Source organism: Leptonychotes weddellii, chromosome 7 (genome assembly GCF_054177405.1).
Source record: "Leptonychotes weddellii isolate Sample4059 chromosome 7, ASM5417740v2, whole genome shotgun sequence".
Taxonomy (NCBI): Eukaryota; Metazoa; Chordata; class Mammalia; order Carnivora; family Phocidae; genus Leptonychotes; species Leptonychotes weddellii.
In genome coordinates this window covers 18,493,776-18,502,632 of record NC_138375.1, presented here as the reverse complement: position 1 = coordinate 18,502,632, position 8,857 = coordinate 18,493,776, and the positions used below count along the sequence as shown (strand labels likewise).

Sequence of the window (8,857 nt, the reverse complement as noted above, 5' to 3'; positions counted from 1 at the left end):
CATTAAGAACAACAATTAAAGAGCTTAGCTTTTAAGCTGTCTGTGGTGTGTAAGATTTGGTTCTTTATAGGCTATTAGAAAAATTACCAAAGATTACTTTAGTTATTCTAAGTGAATACAGAACTGCCTGCTCAGCAGTAGTGACAGAAAATACTTAATGAGGACTAAACATTCTTACATTTTCATTTTGGAAAAATTATTTTGTAATTTTTCAGAGTTGAGTTTATTTAGTTTGAAAAAATTAAAAAATGTTGATATTATATATATAAAATAAATATTTACAACTAAATTGTTCCTAACGCTGGAAATGTTTGAAAAGTCATTTCTAATGGGTCTGCTCCAGGGCAGTCAATCACATTAAAATGTCCACTTAATAAGTCCTTAATGAATATTAATAGGAAAACAATCCATAGATAAGCATATGGTAAGAAAAACACTGCGTTTTTAAGACAAACATAATCTATAAAAAATAGCAGTGAGTTATAAAACAAACTATATATGTCTTCTGTTTTTAATCAATTGTACACCTGAAATGGAAGTGAGATGATTGAAGGGGGAGGCCTTTTAGCACCTGGTTGCTTTTGGTTGCTTAGGTACACAAGATAGAAAGGATAACAGAATACAAAGTGAGGAGGAAAAAAAAAAAAACAAAACCAAAACCAAAACTCTTAATGCAAACTGCTGCCTGGATGTGCTACAACAAAAACAAGATTTTGTTTCAGTTCATAGGAGCTCTTTCTTTCATTCAGTAGTCTTAACTTTTCAGAAAATAACATGCCATTCTATGGTAACACAGCCTCTCCTTTTCAGTCTCATAGTAAAAGAGCTCTGGAATCAAAGTGATAAGACTCTTTACCGAGGGTTTTAGTAGTCCAGGAAATGAGGGGCACTATAATCGCGGCCCTCCAGCAGTGTTGTGGTAAGAGAACCTCTACTACATCAACTCCACTGGATGTACTTCACTAAAGTCTTGTTTCAATGAGGTCAGACAATGGTAATTTGTTACGTGGGTCATGGCAGAATCCTTCTAAACACTACAAAGAATGACTCCTTTGTCAATATAAATACATCCTAATGCATTTAGTCTCCCTGTTGGCTGTATTATACACTCAAGAGCTATCGTGTCAAATTCTGCCACTCAGCATTAAAATACCTTTTCATCTTGCCTTTTTCTCCCCACTTTATAGTAGAAGTGAATAAAACACACACAAATACAAGATGAAGGTTGTTTTCTTTTTAAAAAATATTTTACTTTGCAGACATTATAGAGAATGAACATCAGATTTAGTATGTTAGCAGATGCATTTCAAAGAACAGGACATAATACAACAGAAATATTACATTAAGAATTCGAGTCATTCATATTTTCCCCACAATATTTGTTTCTGTAAATCTTTATTATTTCATCCTCATCCAAATAAATATGTATATGTAAAATAAGAAAACTAGAAGAGGTAATTTTCCCACAAAATTGTAAATTGAAATAATATAATAGTGATTTTAGAATTACCTGAATCAATATAGACATGTCTTTCAATTGTTACTAGTAACATTATTCTAAACTTCCTATCTTTAAAATTCTTTGAATTTCTAAAATATTAGATTTAAATATTATAAAGCAATTAGAATGAATGTATATTAAAAATTGTAATACAATCTACACTATGATGAAAATTTTTGTTATATATGTACTTAGTCTCCATTCTTATCTGTTCATTCATAAAGAGAAAGACTTGGAGATTTCTAGTCTCTTCAAATATTAACTTATTTTATATTACTTGTTTTTCCATTCAATCTTCACTTAATAAATCTCCACACTGACCCCTCGCCTCTGAAAAAATGTGAACATACACAGACTAACAGACAACTCAGAATGGATAATGGACTGATTAGAAATGTTGGGTTTCAAATTGGTAGATAGTATTCTATTTTGACTGCTCTGAGAAAAGGAGATTTGGGGTCAAAAAGGCCAGGTTTGAAGTGCTTATGTGATGTAGCTTTGAGACAAAGAATGTTAACTCAGACAAACTTTAAAAATGTCTTCCTCAAAAATCTGTATAAATAAATTAAAAAAAAGGCAACCTTATTCTCAATGGGTCATAAAGCCTAGAGGCAAAAAACCTTAGACAAGACGTTAAACAAAGGTCATTTGCTGTTTTAAGATTCAAAGATATTGTACTCCTCTTGTTGTTTGAAACCTACAATAAATTTTAAAAGATGTAGTTATAGCAGGTATGTTTTACAAGGTTGAACTTGAAAAATTAACTCCAATTTCTAAATATTCATTGGTGATTAACTTTGAAAACAAACACACACTACCAAGTAGCACTTCTCTGATGCTGGGTAATTTGAAGAACAAAGTGTTATGCATATGTGCTTACATTCTGACACTGATCATTACCAAATGTCTGATATTTGAAAATGATTTTTAATAATAGCAAAATTATTCCTATTGAAGCTTATAAGTACTTTGATAAGAAATTTGCAAAAATGCCTTATTAAGTATTCACACTTGCTCTCTGATATAAATGTTATTGTTACTGATAAAGTACCTGCGAGTTAAGACTCAAGTATAGACCCTCAAACAATGTGGAATGGGAGATGGTGAGTAAAATACTCTCCCTCCCCACCCTTTCTGAAACAAATCTGATGTATATTCAATACAGTATATCAGAAAGTCCCTAGGAGGTAAAATCTGTGTTATTAGCCAGGAAACACTATAATTACATAACTAATATTAATAATTTTCTATTATTTCTCTTCCACTTCTCCCACTTCCTCATGGTAGTACCTGGAAACAACCTTCCAAATAAATGTTGTTTAAATTTACATCTCCCTAGTGACAAATGATGTAACATAATCTTTGATTGAGAGTCTACTTTTAGTAAATTTGGACTAGGACATTACTATTAAAAGTGACCTTAGAAAGCACAATCTTGGTTTAAGATTCAGGAATTTCATCAGATAGCAGTAAGGATTCCATCAGTGGTAGTAAGTGGTTATAATAACCTCTGGCATGCTACAGTGTAATATTTACTAAGGCTCATCCACCAGGATGGATTGTTATGCATACTGTTGGGGTCTTTATGTAGGGTTCATCATATAGGCATGATCAAATATTAACTCCATTGACAGCCCCACTATAGGGTTTGGAGAACTTCCAGGTTGGGGAACACAGGGAGGTGGCAGGACTGGAGAGGGCATGGAAGCTCTGTGCCACATCCCATAGACCTTTCCTAATGCATCTCTTCCATCTGGATATTCATGTGTATCCTTTATCATATATTTTTATAAAAAAAACAGTAAACAGTAAGTAAACTCTTCCTGAATTTTATGAGATGCTCTAGCAAATTAATCAACCCCAAGGAGGGGGTTGTGGGAATCTCTGGTTGGTCAGAAGCACAGATCACAGCCTGGACTTGTGATTGACATCGGAAGTGGGAAGACTGGCAGTCTTGTGGAACTGAACCCTTAATGATGGGATTTGTGGGATTTGATGCTATCTGCAGATTGATGATATCAGAAATGAGTTAAATTATAGGTGTCACAGAGAGTTGCCTGGTGTGGGAAAAACAAAACAAACACCTATCTGGTGTTGGAAGTGTTGTGAGTATGGTTGTAGTGTGGGAGTAAAGGAGGAACACAGGAGGAAGACTGAGATTTTCCTACACAAAGGAGAGTTTCTACATCTTACAAGAGCTATAGGAACAGAATCTGAGCTAAGAGTGATATGAAGTGATCTAGACTGCCATCATGCCCTGCCCTAGTAGAGCAGGAGTATATGGAAAGCCATAATTAATTCAGTCTGTTTCAAGCTCATCCTATAGTAGATCCAATGAATATACAGACACACCATGAGGTCACTACCTTGGTTCTTGAGTTCATAATTATGATGAATATTCTTAGGATCCAGAAGAATCTTCACATTGCTTTCCTGATATTTGTCATAAGAGAATGACAAAAAGGCAGAGTAGAAGCCTTTTAAACTGCTTGTTTCTACCAAGATCATTGGTATTGCATAAATCAGTAAATTGTTCCTTTTTTATCCCTAAATAGTTAGTCCATTGTATGGATGCAATACAGTTTGCATATCCATTAATCTGTGGAAAGACATCTTGGTTGCTTTCAGTGCTTTGTGATTATAAATCAATGAAGTTTCTATAAGCATGAACACACAGGTTTTTGTACAAAAATAAGTTTTCACTTTCTAGAAGCATGACTGCTACACTGTCTGGTAAATCTATGTTTAACTTTATAATAAACTGCCAAATGATCCTTTCAAAGTGACTGTACATTGTTAGTTTCAACCAGTCCTGGATAGCATTTGCCAGCATTTTATATTATCAGGTTTTTTTTTGGATTTTGAACCATTCTATAGTGCACAAAGGTTATGCTTATGTGATGTAACTCTGAGACAAAGAATGTTACTCAAACTTTAAAAATGTCTTCCTCAAAAATCTGTATAAATAAATTTTTAAAAAGGCAACCTTATTCTCAATGTTGTTTAAATTTACATCTCCCTAGTGACAAATGATGTTGAGAATCTTTATATATGCATATTTGCAATCTATCATCTTTGATGAAATGTCTATTGACATCATTTATCTACTTTTGTACTGGGTAGTTTATTTTTTGTTACTGGTTTTTAAGTGTTCTTTATATATCCAGGAAAAATGCCCTTAATCAAATACATGATTTGTAAATATTTTCTTCCCATCCATGGCTCGTATCTTATTTTTTCATGGGAATGTTAACAAAGTACAACTTATTAGTTTTTTAATATATTGTACTTTTTTGTTATATATAAAAACTCATCAAACTTAAAGTCAAAGCAATGTCTCCTATTTTTATTTCTATAAGTTTTATAGTTTAACATTTTATATTTAGGTCTATGATCTTTTTTTTTTTTTTTAAAGATTTTTATTTATTTATTTGACAGAGAGAGAGACAGCGAGAGAGGGAACACAAGCAAGGAGAGTGTGAGAGGGAGAAGCAGGCTTCCTGCAGAGCGAGGAGCCCGATGCGGGGCTCGATCCCAGGACCCTGGGACCATGACCCGAGCCGAAGGCAGACGCTCAACGACTGAGCCACCCAGGCGCCCCTATGATCTTTTTTTTTTAAGATTTTATTTATTTATTTGAAAGGGAGAGAGAGGGAGAGAGAGCACAGAGGGAGAGGGAGGAGCAGACTCCCTGCTGAGCAGGGAGCCCGATGTGGGGCTCGATCCCAGGACCCTGGGATCACGACCTGAGCTGAAGGCAGACGCTTAACCGACTGAGCCACCCAGGCGACCCTTTAGGTCTATGATCTATTATGAATTCACTTTTTGTGTAACTTGTAGCAACCATAAGTGTCTCACAGAACCTATCGGAGACTCACTGGAAGAAATCACATTTACCTTAACTCAAAGATTAATTCAAAAGATCGTTTATTTTTAGTAATTGTATAACCAGGATACAATTGTATAACCAGAATACAATTAATATTTATCTAACTCTTATGGAAACAAAGTACCATGAATGAGAATAGGAATAAAACATGAGGTTTATTGGGATTTTTTTTGAGATTTTATGTATGTATGTATGTATGTATTTATGTATGTTAGAGAAAGAGAGAGCTGGGGTAGGGAGGAGCAGAGGGACAGGGACAAGCAGACTCCACACTGAACATGGAACCCCATGTGGGGCTCCATCTCACGACCCTGAGATCATGACCTGAGCCAAAACCAAGAGTGGGACGCTTAACCGACTGGCCCACCCAGGTGCCCTGAGATTATTATTTTTTTTAAATGCCAGGTTGAAAACTATAGCCAGGGAAGAGGAGTCACTAAAAAAAAACAAAGACAAAAAACAGAAAGAAAAACCTAGATTAAAATAAGATCTACAGGGACACCTGGGTGGCTCAGTCTGTTAAGCGTCTGCCTTTGGCTCAGATAATGATCCCAGGGTCCTGGGATCCAGTCCCCCATCGGGCTCCTTCCTCGGAAGGCAGCCTGCTTCTCCCTCTGCCTGCCACTCCCCCTGCTTGTACATTCTGTCTCTGACAAATAAAGAAAAAAATCTTTAAAAAATAAAATAAGATCTACAAATGAAAAAAAAATAAGCTAATTTAAAAAAATGATTTTAACAGCAAATTAAATTCAGCTTAGAGAGAGAAAATTTAAAAAGTAAGTGTTGTCAGATTGCAGTATGGACGAACATAAAAACATAAAATACAGGAAACTGATTAAGAGTTATAGAGAGTTGAGCTGCCTGGGTGGCTCAGTCTGGTAAGTGTCTGCCTTAAGGCAGCTCAAGTCATGATCCCAGGATCCTGGGATCGAGCACCGCATCAGGCTTCCTACTCTGCTCTGCTTCTTCCTCTCCATCTACCTTCCCCCCTGATGGTGCTCTCATGCGTGCTCTCTCTCTCAAATGAATAAATAAAAAATCTTTTTTTAAAAAAAGTGATAGAGGGTAGAGCAAGGATCTAACTAATATTTAATTGGAACTCTGTAAATCAAGAGGCAGGTTGGAGCCAGAATATAAAGACAATGTCTGAGGATTTTCCAGAATCGATGAAAGACACAAACTCACCAAGAAGCCAGCAAATACAAAGTGGAATAACTATAAGTAAATTCATTCTTAGACACATCATAATAAAATTCCAGAATACAATAGCTAGTGGGATGGAAATAGATGGGGGTGGGGAGAGAAGATTCATTACTTCTTGTAGGAGGAAGAATTAAATTGACTATTAACTTTCTACAGTAACCATGGTAACGAGGACTTAAACCAAAAAAATTATTTCCAATGATCTGAAAGAAAATAACTGCCTATCTGTAATTCTATTTTCTACAGATACTTTAAAAATAGACAAAATCTAAAAATCTAAGAGAAGGTAAAATTAATCAACCAGAAACAAGTCAGAGAACTTGAGAACGAAAAAGCTGTTGTAAAATAGTTCTAGTGTGCAAAAGTTTTGTTTCAATAACAATACCTAATAATAATAATAATAATAATAACAATAATAATAATAAAATCTTTGGAAATTGTGGTTGTACAACAGATGTTAAAATCAGCGTTCCTCTGTCACCCATTAACCCCAGGTTATTTCCCTCATTATCTCAGTTTTAACTTACTTTTCATAGTCTTCCTTTCTTTTCTTATTTTTTCCTCTTCTTTCTTTTCTTCTTTTTCTTTTCCTTTTTTTAGGCTCAAACCAGAGAAGTAAAACTCTTGTTTTCACTGTCTGAACATCAATATGCTGGGAAAGCCAGCAGAAGCCCTTGTCATAATAGCCTTGCCTCGAGCACAATGCAAGTAACACTTCCATGGGGCACGTATTCAGTTCCTTCAGGGTCACATTCCCCTTCCTGTGGTCTATCCATAAAGCCCAAATATCTCACGGAGCTTTTCTTCACTGATTGCATCTGTTCTGTCATTTTTGTTACCCAAGATAAGGATTGGCACATTGGATATTGTTTCATTCATTGGTCATTAAAGCATTTAGCTCAAGTGTGGTTTCCACGAGGTGAGGATGATCTGCACAATCCACCAGAAAGACAATCCCACTGATTGCTGGGAGATAATTTTTCCAGACCCAGCATGTTTGCTCATGCCCTCCAAGATCAAAAATTGTAAAAGTCATTCTAGTAATTGTCAGCTCTTCTGATGTTGGATCTAATGTTGAAACATGTTGGCCCAATCAGTCATCATTGAGTATGTGTAGAAGAGTGGTTTTGCCTGCATTGTCCAAACCCAAGAATACCAGTTTTCCAGATTTCTTATAGAGTCCTAGGAACTGGAACACACTGTTGATCCACTCAAAGAAGAAAGACATTATTAATTCTTACTGTGGCCAAGGGTTTCCTCTGGCAGCAGCAGGAGGCTTTGACCCTCCCTCACAGCATATAGCCCAGCAGCACCCCCACCCCCAGAACCACCAGTCATGCCTCTTTTCTTATTTTTCTAACCATCATCCTTCCCCTTGACTACCATGTGCACAGATAATCCAACCAAGATCACATTCACTCAGTTTCAAAGATCTTTTCCTCATATGGTGTTAGTCACTATTCCATGGTTTTACCTTTAATTTTGATTTGTTAACTGCACCTTCTCAGAGATCTTGGTTATTACACAGTAACAGAAACATGGCTGTCCTCTATGATACTGTTTTCTATGAACTGATGTTTTACACAGGGAGACATAATTTTTCTAAGTGTTGACTAACTTTCAATTCCCTTCATCTGTTTAAGGAATTAGAGTGAATAAACTACTTGAACGTTTGCTGAACACATTCATCATTTTTATATACAAAAATATAAATGAAAATTACTAAAATAGTCTTATGCAATTAATTTGAATATTATATACATTTTTTTTTAATCTGACATAGGGCTAAGATTCTGTATGTGTTCAAATTTGGAAAGACTTAACTTTATTCCATCAGATGATGTCTCCCTTTGTGCATCTTAAGCAGGATTTTCCTCTTTCTTTGCTAAAGATCTGTTTATCCAGGTCTCTCTTGCTGCTTTAAAAAAAAAAAAAAAAAAAAAACTGATAAAAAGGCAGAGATGTGCACATTTGCTGCCATTGACACTTTGCTGTGTATCTCATTCTAATTTCCTGCCACCAACTCCCAAATTGATCTATATCTTGGCAATTCTCTGAGACAATCTGCTCAAAGTACCATCTACAGGTTTAAAGATAAAGTAATTATTTTTACAACCAAATAACAACAACAAATGACCTTTACGCTTTTACTAAAACAATGTCTGATGATTACTGATATGTTTCCAGTCAAGACTACAGCAAACAACCCTGATTCATGTTACAAAAATAGTAAAATTAATTAAAACCTTTGAAAATGTTCCTCT

At 35.3% G+C, this 8,857-nt stretch overlaps 1 pseudogene; it reads right to left on the bottom strand.

Moving 5' to 3' along the window:
• Positions 1-3,084: 3,084 nt before the first annotated feature.
• LOC102733414 (small COPII coat GTPase SAR1A pseudogene) lies at positions 3,085-8,023 on the bottom strand (annotated as a pseudogene).
• Between the last annotated feature and the right edge of the window lie 834 nt (positions 8,024-8,857).